We start from the raw sequence: 12,091 nt of genomic DNA, 5'->3' as shown, positions 1-12,091 counted from the left end.
AGGATTTGTAAGGAATTTGGATATCACACAGGATTGAATAAGAAGGGAGAAGGACTGGGCATTCTCTGGACATGGATATACTGTGGATCCTTTCCTTTTGTGAAACTTTTATATATTGTGTATTTGGTATCATTTGAAATTAATATAGACTTTAAGAATTATTTTGTATGTATTTTGATGGTGGTGCTTGCAGGATAGGCCGGGGTTGAAATCACAAACTAAATTAAAAAAAATAAAATCAACAAATTATATTAACCAAAAATCAAAAGGCAAGTTCGAAAACAACTGGAAAGTTTTTTTTTCTCATAATTATAACTTATTCTTGTAGTCAAACTTTTTGTGGTAAAATACTGAAATATAACTGATTAAAGCTTATTTCTGTGCTGACTGTAATTAAACGTGTAGCTTGGTAGCTCAGTGTACGATAATAATGCATGATAGATATGAACATATGAAGCTGCCTTACACTGAATCAGACCCTTGGTCCATCAAAGTCAGTATTGTCTACTGGCAGCGGCTCTCCAGGGTCTCAAGGTGAGGTTATTCACACCTGTTTGCCTGGACCTTTTTTTAGTGGAGATGCCGGGGATTGAACCTGGGACCTTCTGCTTACCAAGCAGATGCTCTACCACTGAGCCACCATCCCTCTAGATATGCTAGATTCAACATAAAATTGTATTAATTCTAGTTCTGACTATTTTTTAAAAAATATATAACAAATGCTAGCATGAAAACTTTATAATGGCCCTGATGAGGTTACCTATATCACATTCCATTCATATAGAACCAGGCGGGCAGTTGTGTTGGTCTGAAGCTGATGAACAAAGCAGGAATCAAGTTGCACCTTTAAGACCAACCAAGTTTTATTCAGAACGTAAGATTTCGTGTGCTCTCTAAGCACACTTCCTCAGACAAGGGGATCAGGTATTGTGGCTGGAATACATGCTGTTTGTTGATTAAGAGGGCAAACTAACTGATCACATGGTCACATAAAACAGTGTGGCTTGACCATTTGGTCTGGATAGCCATAAAAGGTAATAAAATTCCATGCCAAATGGTGTTTCTGCAAATCTAGGTAAATCACAAAAGGACATGTATTTTCTAGTTGTAGTCCACCCAATCTACTTATCAACATCAATCTATACATTATAAGCATCATTCTAGTCTGCCATTAGAAAACAAGAATACATAAAATTATAATGGTTAAGTATATGTAATGAGATAAATAGCCAATATCCCTTATTTGAATATGTCAATATAAAACATTATTCTGATACACTATTATAAAAGAGAAATGCATTGGAATACTGTGAATGTATAGCTATACTCACTGAGAGTGGGTTTAGCATATGTAAAGAGATAAAAAAATATATATCCCTGTTCCATTTATGTCTCTTACTCTCTTTATAATGGCCCTAATGAAGTTATTTATATCACATTCTATTTATGCCTCTTATTCTCTTTTATGTAAATTGATTGAGTGAGGTGGTTGTGGACTGTAACATACATACACACATTTTCTCATGAAATACTCTCATGTTATTTATTTCATTCGATTTATATCCCGCCCTACCCCACCGAAGCGGGCTCAGGGCGGCTCACAACACAATGCTAATAGATTATAATGCTAATCTATCATGTCATGGGTTGGCTAAACTATTTTTCTTAGATATTTGTACATTTAATAATATTGTGAGGAAAACCCCCTTACAGAACATCGTAGTCACCAGCCTGGTTGCCAGAGTGCCTGGAGAAGTAACTCACACACGTCTGACCAGAGAGTCTGGGTTTGCCTAACCAGGCATGGAAGGGACTTGTACAGTACTAGCAGCCATAATGCTACTATAGCACTTGAAACCAGTGAAAGAGTGCTAACCAGGAGAACAGATGGTTTCCCGTCGCTCCGTGTGACGTCCATCTTGGCTGTGGAGCGGGAGAAGTCACGCTACCAGGAACTGTCCAGGTGAACGGTTTTCAGCACTGACAATGGAATCCACCGTGGGAGGCTAACACCACACGCAGCTATCTTCCTACCATGCCAGACTCCATTCCAGCAAAGCGAATGGCTCACGTACTCGCCAGATGTCACCTTTACGTACAGTAATCAAGCTTATCCCGGGCGTGGACAACTGTCCAACCGCCACAGTCTTTGTCCGACGGAACTCTAGACAAAGACATGCTAATGGAAGATTAAAGAGGAGAAAGACCATCTACACCCTGAGCCAAGTGTCTTTGTGTAGACTGGGTGTTACCTTAGGCAGCAATTTGGCCATCTATTGTCACCATTGCAGTTAAGTTCAACCACTCCCATGTACCTCAACCCCAGTAGTTTCACCCTTTCTTTTCCTTGACAGCTACCCTGGAGCATCCCACCTTGGCCCATTGTTACCTGGAGGTCCAATCAGGTAACTAGAGCCAATACCTCATTGGCCAGGAGCAGGCAGCCAATTAGGTGTCCCCTCCAAACCAGCCATTAGCTACCGCACAAGTCCAGCCCTTATGGTCACTGGAGCCTCCCCTTTTTCTGAGGTCATGCACCAGCTGACCACTTTCCTCCTCCCTCGTACCTCCCATCCCCTGAGGGCTCAAGATAGTCCTTATAACCTGTGGCCTAGCTACCCACAGGTGTGCTTCTAGCAGTATCCCAATTCCACTGTCTAGATCCATCCCCAATTCTAAGGCCAAGTTTCGGGTCCCCTCTCCCTCGTCCTCGCTCATCATTGGAGCCTTCCTTGAAGACTACGATCGGTAACTATCACCCTGTTTGTTTACCCATGTATTTCTCTATGTCTCTCTAATTTTCTTAGGACTGTATGTATGATTTTATGAGTATTTTATCTTGTGTGTGAGATCTATATTTTCTAGAATAAATTCAAATTGCTTTTACTTAATTAGTGTCCCTGGCATATTTGAGCAATAGTTTCTGGACGTGGAACCTGTATACATATCCTTTTTAAAGTCAAGTGCCACCTGTCAATTCCCCAACCTCGGTTTTGAGGGCATTTCGGCTTACAATATCTTCAGTATTCATATTAGTAACACTGCCCATATTGTATGCACTTATTTAATATATAATTCTGCCCTTTTCCACATTGCCCCTTCTGTAGCTCTATTGAAAATTCAAAATAAAAATTTAGTATACAAAGATTATGAGAGCTAAGGGTCCACACATGATATATAGAGCCCATCTGAACATTATTGTTCTCTAGTCCCACATTTTGCAGGGAGGGGAGGATGGGCACTGGGCAGAGGTTATACATTGATGAGGAAAAGGCATTCTGTGGATGCTCTGAGGCACATGTACCTCAACCCCAGTAGTTTCACCCTTTCTTTTCCTTGACAGCTACCCTGGAGCATCCCACCTTGGCCCATTGTTACCTGGAGGTCCAATCAGGTAACTAGAGCCAATACCTCAATACCTCTAGTTTTCCGGCAACTTCACACAGAGAAGTTGCCGGAAAACCACATGCTGGTAATAATTAAAACCAAACACTGGACTTCCTCATGAAGCAGATTATCTTCTGGAAACAGAAGAGAACCTCAAACAAAATAGCTCCATTTTCCTGCCTGATCTTTTCATATCCCACAGATTACAATGAAGAGGGCCAAAGGAAGAAGGACACAAAGGGCCCAGGGAATTAATTGATTATCATGTGTGTGTAGTATAGCCAGGAGATCCTAAGACTGTGGCAGCCAGAAGTTCTAGGAAAAGGTGATTGGGACCAATTAGATGAGAATGAGTTTGGTCTGGAAGGTGCTAACAGCCTCCTCTTCAGCCCCCTGGAAACTTCCTCCGCTACATTCCTCCCCAGAGAACCCTGACATCAATATCTTGCAACTTTCCCTCATATCTCCATGAGAAAAAAGTCATTCTTCTAAGAGGAAACTGGGAATACAGAGGGGGCAAAGTATGTATCTGAGGGGCCATTGACCTCACACACCCCTGTAAATATTAGCCTGGACCCACAACAGGTAACCCACTAATCACGAGGAAGGGCAGAATAAAAATACTCTAAATAAATAAGGGCCCTTTCACACATGCTGAATACTGAATTTTCAAGGCACTTTAATTATTGTTTCCACTTGATCATTTGTGAACAATCAATACAAAGTGCATTGCAAGTGGATTAAAATGTTTTTGGGGAGGTATTTCAATCATTTTATAAGATAATTTTATTACATATGCTTTAAATTGTTGAGCTCTGGGAGAGAGTGGGAAAGGAATGCTGCTGCAGGGGAGAGTTGGCTTTCTAAACAGCTGGGGGAAGTTGCTAAGAGTCTGAGTTTGTGAAGTTGCTGGGGAACTGCTGTTTGTTTGTTTGTTTTGAGTGGGCTGTAGGTGAGCCAAGCCTCTCTTCCTTCTATTGGCTGAGGCTCCCTCCCTCCTGGTTCCCTGGGAAAGGAAGGAAAGAGCCAGTTTCCTTTGCCCACTTCCCTGGATTCCATGGGAGAGATACAAAGAAAGCACCTTTAAGACAAATAAGTGCTAATGTTTTAAGATTGTTTTAAGTTTTTTTTTTAAATCTCAAATTGTGTTTGTCTGTGTGCTTTTCAAAGTTTATATCTCTGCTGCTTGGCATTACATTTTATGATACACATGGCTCAGCCCAATTAGTTCTCATTTATGTCAGATTTGGTCCTCATAACGAATGCTTTCAACACCCCTGATCTAGACCGACTGAGAAAGTATCCTCTTAGTAGTACAGTACTAAACAGGGGTCATTTTGTAGAAAAAGAGGTTCATAGGAAAGGAAAGGTCCCCTGTGCAAGCACCAGGCGTTTCCGACTCTGGCGTGACGTTACTTTCACGTTTTCATGGCAGACTTTTTACAGGGTGGTTTGCCATTGCCTTCCCCAGTTTTTTACACTGGGTACTCATTTGACCAATCTCGGAAGGATGGAAGGCTGAGTCAACCTTGGGCCGGCTACCTGAATCCAGCTTCCGCTGGAATCGAACTCAGGACTTGGGCAGAGAGTTCAGATCACAGTACTGCAGTACTGTTGCTTTACCACTTTGCACCACGGGGCCGCTGACTCAAATTCATAACTCATTTGCATATGCCACACCCCTGACATCACTGGAAGGTGTACTAAATTATATCAGCTCAGCATCTACCTTAAAATGCTTCTTGAATTTTAATTGTCATAATAAAACCTGATTCTCATCATACTTTTCAGATTCCTTTCTCCTATGTGGTCACCATGGCATGATGACGATTTCCATCTGTCTGCTTTATATGTTTTGGTTATTTTCCCATTTTTTTCTGGGGGGAAATATTAGAAAGTTTATCAAATATTAAGAGTTCAGCAAAATTCTCACAGCGGGTTTGTACAATGGAGCCCAGAAGCATTGTTTTCTTGGGGGGGGGGGGGATTAAGAAAGAAAGAGCACAATAAAATTTAGAAGTTCCAGAGCTTCACTGCTGTGAGCTTCTGTCCAAAATGAGGCCTGGAACTAAACAAATAACAAAGTAATTGGCTATAAACTCTGAAAAATGTAACTCCCTTGCAATCTAGCTCATGGGTAAGAGATTTAGAGAAATAGCCCAGAGAGATAAACTGCACTAAGCAAAGTCTTCAGAGGAAATTTTCTCATACAAGAGAAAGAGAAAAATTAGGAAAGGGGTGGTTGGATTCAAAAAGTGTTGGGAAAGGGGCAAAACAAAATACAGGGAAGATTCGCACAACTCACAGCACAAAGACTTGCAAATCAAAAGCAATCAGGTAAGAGCCCCGTGGCGCAGAATGGTAAAGCTGCAGTACTGCAGTCTGAGCTCTCTGCACACGACCTGAGTTTGATCCCGGCGGAAGCTGGGTTCAGGTAGCGGGCTCAAGGCTGACTCAGCCTTCCATTCTTCCGAGGTTGGTAAAACGAGTCCCCAGCTTGCTGGGGAGAAAGTGTAGATGACTGGGGAAGGCCATGGCAAACCACCCCGTAAAAAGTCTGCTGTGAAAACGTGATGCGACGTCACCCCAGAGTCGGAAACGACTTGTGCTTGCACAGGGGACTACCTTTACTTTTTTTTTTAAGTACACCTTACCAAGGCTATATCAGGTTCCTCATACCATGTGCAGATTACCAAGACTATTACCACACTAAGAGGGTGGTGTGGAATTGTTTTCTGTGGCCCCAGAAGGTAAGACCAGAAGCAATGCGTTGAAATTAAATCAAATGAGTTTCCAGCTCAACATTAGGAAGAACTTCCTGACCGTTAGAGCGGTTCCTCAGTGGAACAGGTTTCCTCCTTGGGAGGTGGTGGGTTCTCCTTCCTTGGAGGTTTTTCAACAGAGGCTAGATGGCTATCTGACAGCAATGAGGATCCTGTGAATGTAGGGGAAGGGGTTTGTGAGTTTCCTGCATTGTGTAGGGGGTTGGACTAGATGACCCTGGAGGTCTCTTCCAACTCTAGGATTCTATGAAATTGGGTTCTCCTTCCTTGGAGGTTTTTCAACAGAGGCTAGACAGCCATCTGACAGCAATGAAGATCCTGTGAATTTAGGGGGATGTCACAGAATCATAGAATTGGAAGGGACCTCTAGGGTCATCTTGTCCAACCCCCTGCACAATGCAGGAAACTCACAAACCCCTTCCCCTACATTCACAGGAAGGAGTGGAAAATCCAACCTCCTGCGGGCCCCCACTGTGGATTTCCATTGAAGGCAATGGAAAATCCCAGATGTCCAGTTATTTTATATCAATGGAATCTGATCTAGAGCTTGTGCCGTGGTGTCAGCCCGGAAGGTCCCTCGCTCTGAATGCTTCCCCCTTCCCCGCCAGCAAACGCGTGCATCCAGGCCATCCCCAAAGCCTCCCCTTCGGCTAAAGCAGACCACAGCCACGACACCCCCCCCCCCCCGTTTCCCTCCAGATGCTGAAGCTTCTGTCGCTCCCTCCCAATGGCTGGGCTGACACCACGGCACAAGTCCTTTGGCAATGGTTGCCCATCTCTAGGGTCTTCAGTAGAGCCCCTGCCAAGAGCGTAAGCCGAGAGATCCCCAAAGGCAAGGAAGCGCCAGCAAAAGGGAGCAGACAAAACCCACCCCCTCCCCAGTTAGGCTGGGCATCCCTTGGCCCTTCCAGCAAAGGTGGCAGAATCCAGAATCTCTTTCCACCCCCCTCCCCTCCCAGCTCCCTTCCATGGGGGAGGCTGGTTGGCAGAGCTCCTGCAACGACGACGCACGTCAGGGAAAGGAACAGGCCCGTAGCCAGGATTTTAAAAGATGGGGGGCATATTAAAAAGTCAGGGGGCACTTAACAGCTTCCCTCCCTTGGCCACCATGGCTCTGACCCAGGGCACCCGACTCAGTGACCTTCCCTTCTGCCCCCTCCCGACCACTGCAACCACCTGGGGGCTAGCAGAGGTGAAAGCTGGGAGCTGGGGGCTATCCCCTCCCTCCCCAGTGATTTAAATTACATGGGAGAGGTACCCAGTGGTAGCCACCGCCCCTCCACACCATTTAAAGGTCTGGGGAGACTGTTCCTAGGTACCTCTCCCATGAAATTTAAATCATGGGGAGAAGGAGGGGGAGCCCCCAGTCTCTCAGCTTTTATACCCATGGTGGGGGCAGGGGATCCCGTGGTTTGGAGGCCCTCCCCCTGCTTCAGGGTCGTCATAAAGCAGGAGGAGGGGAGGGAAATGTCTTCTGGGAACTCTATTTTTCCCTATGGAGATTTATTCCCATAGAATTGATCCGCGGGTATCTGCGGCTCTGGGAGTGCTGTTATTTGGGGTAGAGGCACCAAATTTTCAATATAGCATCTAGTGCCTCTCCCAAAAATGCCCCCCACGTTTCAAAAAGATTGGACCAGGAGGTCCAATTCTATGAGCCCCAAAAGAAGGTGCCCCTATCCTTCATTATTTCCTATGGAAGGAAGGAATTGAAAAGGTGTCCCGTCCCTTTAAATGTGATGGCCAGAACTCCCTTTGGAGTTCAATTATGCTTGTCACAGCCTTGATCTTGGCTCCACCCCTAATGTCTCCTGGCTCCACCTCCAAAGTCTCCTGGCTCCACCCCCAAAGTCCCCAGATATTTCTTGAATTGGACTTGGCAACCCTAGGTGGGGAGGGGGGAAGGTCAGGGGCACCTGAGACGGGGCACCCAACAGGAAGTCAGGGGGCAGTGCCCCCACAGTCCCCGCTGTAGCTTACAGGCCTGGAAAGGACCCCCAGCTCTAGATTGGAGTGCAGGGGTGCAACACGTGTAGGGAAGAGCGAGGCCATTCGACGCGTGATTGACGGGGGCGGGGCTTCCATAGAAAAGGGAGTTGGGGGGGGGGCTCGGCCATTGGGAGGGAGTGACAGAAGCTTGCAGCGTCTGGAGGGGAACGAGGGGGTCGTGGCGGTGGTCTGCTTTAGCCGAAGGGGAGGCTTTGGGGACGGCCTGAACGCGCGCGTTTGCTGGCGGGGAAGGGGGAACCATTCAGAGCGAGGGACCTTCCGGGCTGACACCCCCCCCCACACACACACACCCGCCGTCTCTGCAGATTTCGCGTTTGCAGAAGCGGATTCTCGGTGCAAAGCCCAGGAGGTAAAAATGCAAGAGGGGCGGGACGGGGAGGACTCCTGGGGGCGGCCGGAGGGGCTTGGCCGAAGGAAGAGGACCCGAACTAGGGTTGCCAAGTCCAGTTCAAGAAATAGCTGGGGACTTTGGGGGTGGAGCCAGGTGACACACGGGGTGGGATCCAGGTGGTGACAAGCATAGTTGAACGCCAAAGGGAGTTCTGGCCGTCACATTGAAAGGGACCGCACACCTTTTAAAAATGCCTTCCCTCCATTGGAAATAATGAAGGATAGGGACACCTTCTTTGGGGGCTCATAGAACTGGACCCCCTGGTCCAATCTTTTTGAAACTTGGAGAGGCTTTCGAGGATAGGTGGTGGATGCTATGCTGCAAATTTGGTGCCTCTACCTCAAAGAACAGCCCCCCCCTCCAGGGCCCCAGATACCCGCGGATCAATTATCTGTTATGCACTATGGCAGGGGTGGCCAACGGTAGCTCTCCAGATGTTTTTTGCCTACAACTCTCATCAGCCCCAGCCACTGGCCATGCTGGCTGGGGCTCATGGGAGTTGGAGGCAAAAAACAACTGGAGAGCTACCATTGGCCACCCCTGCACTATGGGAATCAGTCTCCATAGGGAATAAGTGCCCAGCAGCCATTTCCCTCCCCCACTCCCCAACTTTCTGATCACCCTGAAGAGAGGAGAGGACCTCCAAACTGGGGGATCCCCTGCCCTCACCTGGGGATTGGCAACCCTAACCCAGACTGACCAGGGCTCATTGCAGTGGGATGGAGGGGGGAATTCCGGGAGAGGCAGCCACTGGATCCCTTTTCTTCAGAGGCGGGCGTGGATGGGTCAGAGGTGGAGCCTGGTGTTTTTCCTGGAATCACAGGGGGTCTCACAGAAAAAGAGATCAGTTCCCCATGATGGTTGCCAGCTCCAAACTGGGAAATTCCTGGAGATTTGGGGGTAGAGCTTGGGAGGGAGAGATTGGGGGGCATATGTAGAGAGATAAGAAACCAATATCCCTCTTAAGTCCTGGGGATTCCATTGCTCTGAGCAGAGCTCTTTTTCTAGGAGCTCTTTTCAGGAGTTCCTCTGCAAATTAGGCTATGCCCCCCTGAGGTAGCCAATCCTCCAAGAGCTCACAGGGCTCTTAGTACAGGGCCTACTGTAAGCTCCAGGAGGATTGGCTACATCGGGGGGGCGTGGCCTAATATGCAGAGGAGCTCCTGCTAGAAAAAGAGCCCTGGTTCTGAGTGTTGTAACAACTTGCCAACCAGCAATTTTCCTTTCTAGTCTGTTCCTGAAGTTCCTTTTTATAATACTTTGAGGTCACTCACTGAATGTCTCTGATATATTCCTTTTAGAAAGTGTCCAGAAGTGACAACCAGTTCAGTGGAACGTACTAAAAGGAATGACAGAGTTGCCCATGGAAAACAGTGGTAGAGAGGCTGGAAACCCAGTTGGAAATAATGGGAGACAGGAATGCCAATTGACTGTAAAAGGTAAAGGCAGTCCCCTGTGCAAGCACCAGTCATTTCTGACTCTGGAGTGACATCGCATCATGGCAGACTTTTTACGTGGTGGTTTGCCATTGCCTTCCCCCCAGCAAGCTGGGTACTCGTTTTACCGACCTTGGAAAGATGGAAGGCTGAGTCAACCTGGAGCTGGCTACCTGACCCCAGGTTCCGCAGGGATCGAGCTCAGGTCGTGAGCAGAAAGCTCAGACTGCAGTACTGCAGCTTTAACACTGGGCCATGGAGCTCCTTACGCCAATTGACTTACATGGACTCTATTCAACAACAACGGCAATCTTTATTGGCGTAATGCACAAAGAAGTATACAGGACGAAAGAGGTACTTAATGCGGTTAACACAAATCACACCTTTTTGAAGCCAGGCATAAAAAAAAGTTGCCACCATTTCAATAGCTACAGCATTTTTCGAGGAAAGAAGAAAAAGGGATTTATAGTTATCAGATTGGCCTGTTAAATCCACTAACTACCGATCTAAATACCGAACACGAATGTCAGAGTAATAATTCTACAGGGACTCTATTGCTATGCATTCCAGCACAAGATGAGTTACAAAGAACATGTGGGATGGATTTTTTCATTAAACTCTCTGGGCCCAGATAGACTACTGGAATGACAGGCCCCAGAGTGGAATGACAGGCCCTGGAGGTAGGAGATATAGGAGGAAGCAATCCTGTCATTCTTTTTAGTACATCTCCAGTCCAGCATGTGGTTCTCTGGCTGTTAGCAGCAGGAGGAGGGGAGGATCATGTTATGGTTATTTTTGAGAGCTGCTGGCCTGTTTCTGGTCCCAATTTAAAGGGCTGGATTTTATCTTTAAGTCTTAAAGGAATGCCTGATTCCCTTCTGAAGCTCAACCATTGAGCCCGAAAGATTCTACAAACCCTAATGATGTTACCAGCCGTGAAAACCTGAAAAGTTTATATATTACTTTATATATTGAAGCGGCCCCGTGGCGCAGAGTGGTAAAGCAGCAGTACTGCAGTACTGTGATCTGAACTCTCTGCTCACGACCTGAGTTCGATCCCGGCGGAAGCTGGTTTCAGGTAGCCGGCCCGAGGTTGACTCAGCCTTCCATCCTTCCGAGGTCGGTAAAATGAGTCCCCAGCTTGCTGGGGGGAAAGTGTAGATGACTGGGGAAGGCAATGGCAAACCACCCCGTTGAAAACGTTGTGAAAGCAACGTCACCCCAGAGTCGGAAATGACTGGTGCTTGCACAGGGGACCTTTCCTTTCCTTGGTATATGTGTACATTATGTACATGTGTACATAATTTTTTTAATTGACATGTGTACATAATGTTTTTTATATACAAGTTTGTACCTTAGATTATTTAGTAATTTTGGTCACAGGGTATTCTCAATAGTTGACGTCTCTTTGTGTGACTGCTCTCTGCGTTTGGAACCCCATCCAAAGCTGCCTGCACACCAGTCTGTTCAGAATGGGGGTGGCCAAACTGTGACTCAGGAGCCACATGTGGCTCTTTCACATATATTGTGTGGCTCTCAAAGCTGGCTTGTAGAAAGCATTTCTTTCCTTATATCACTTCTCCCAGCCAAGCCAGCCAGTGGCTTGAAGAAGGCATTTAAAGTTGAAGTTGCTTTTTTTCATTTCTCCTTCCCTCCTCCATCTTCCTTCGTTCCTTCCTTCCTTCCTCCCTCCCTCCTTCCTTCCTCCCTCCCTCCTCCCTCCCTTCTTCCCTCCCTCCTTCCTCCCTCCTTCCTCCCTCCTTCCTCCCTCCCTCCTCTCTTCCTCCCTCCTTCCTTCTTCCCTCCCTCCTTCCCTCCTTCCTCCCTCCTTCCTTCCTTCCTCCTTCCCTCCTCCCTCCCTCCTTCCTAACTTCTTTCCTCCTTCCTTCCTTCCTCCCCCCCTCCCTCCTTCCCTCTCTCCCTTCTTTCCTTCCTTGCAGCTCTGAAACATCTGACATTCATGTCTTGTGGCTCTCAGACATCTGACATTTATTCTATGTGGCTGTTAGGTTAAGAAAGTTTGACTGACCCCGATTTAGAAGGCAAAGGGCAACTGAGATGATTATAGGGGTTTGAAGCATCTT

This window comes from Heteronotia binoei, chromosome 5 (genome assembly GCF_032191835.1).
Source record: "Heteronotia binoei isolate CCM8104 ecotype False Entrance Well chromosome 5, APGP_CSIRO_Hbin_v1, whole genome shotgun sequence".
In the NCBI taxonomy this organism is placed as follows: domain Eukaryota; kingdom Metazoa; phylum Chordata; class Lepidosauria; order Squamata; family Gekkonidae; genus Heteronotia; species Heteronotia binoei.
Note: the sequence above shows the minus strand (reverse complement) of the source record.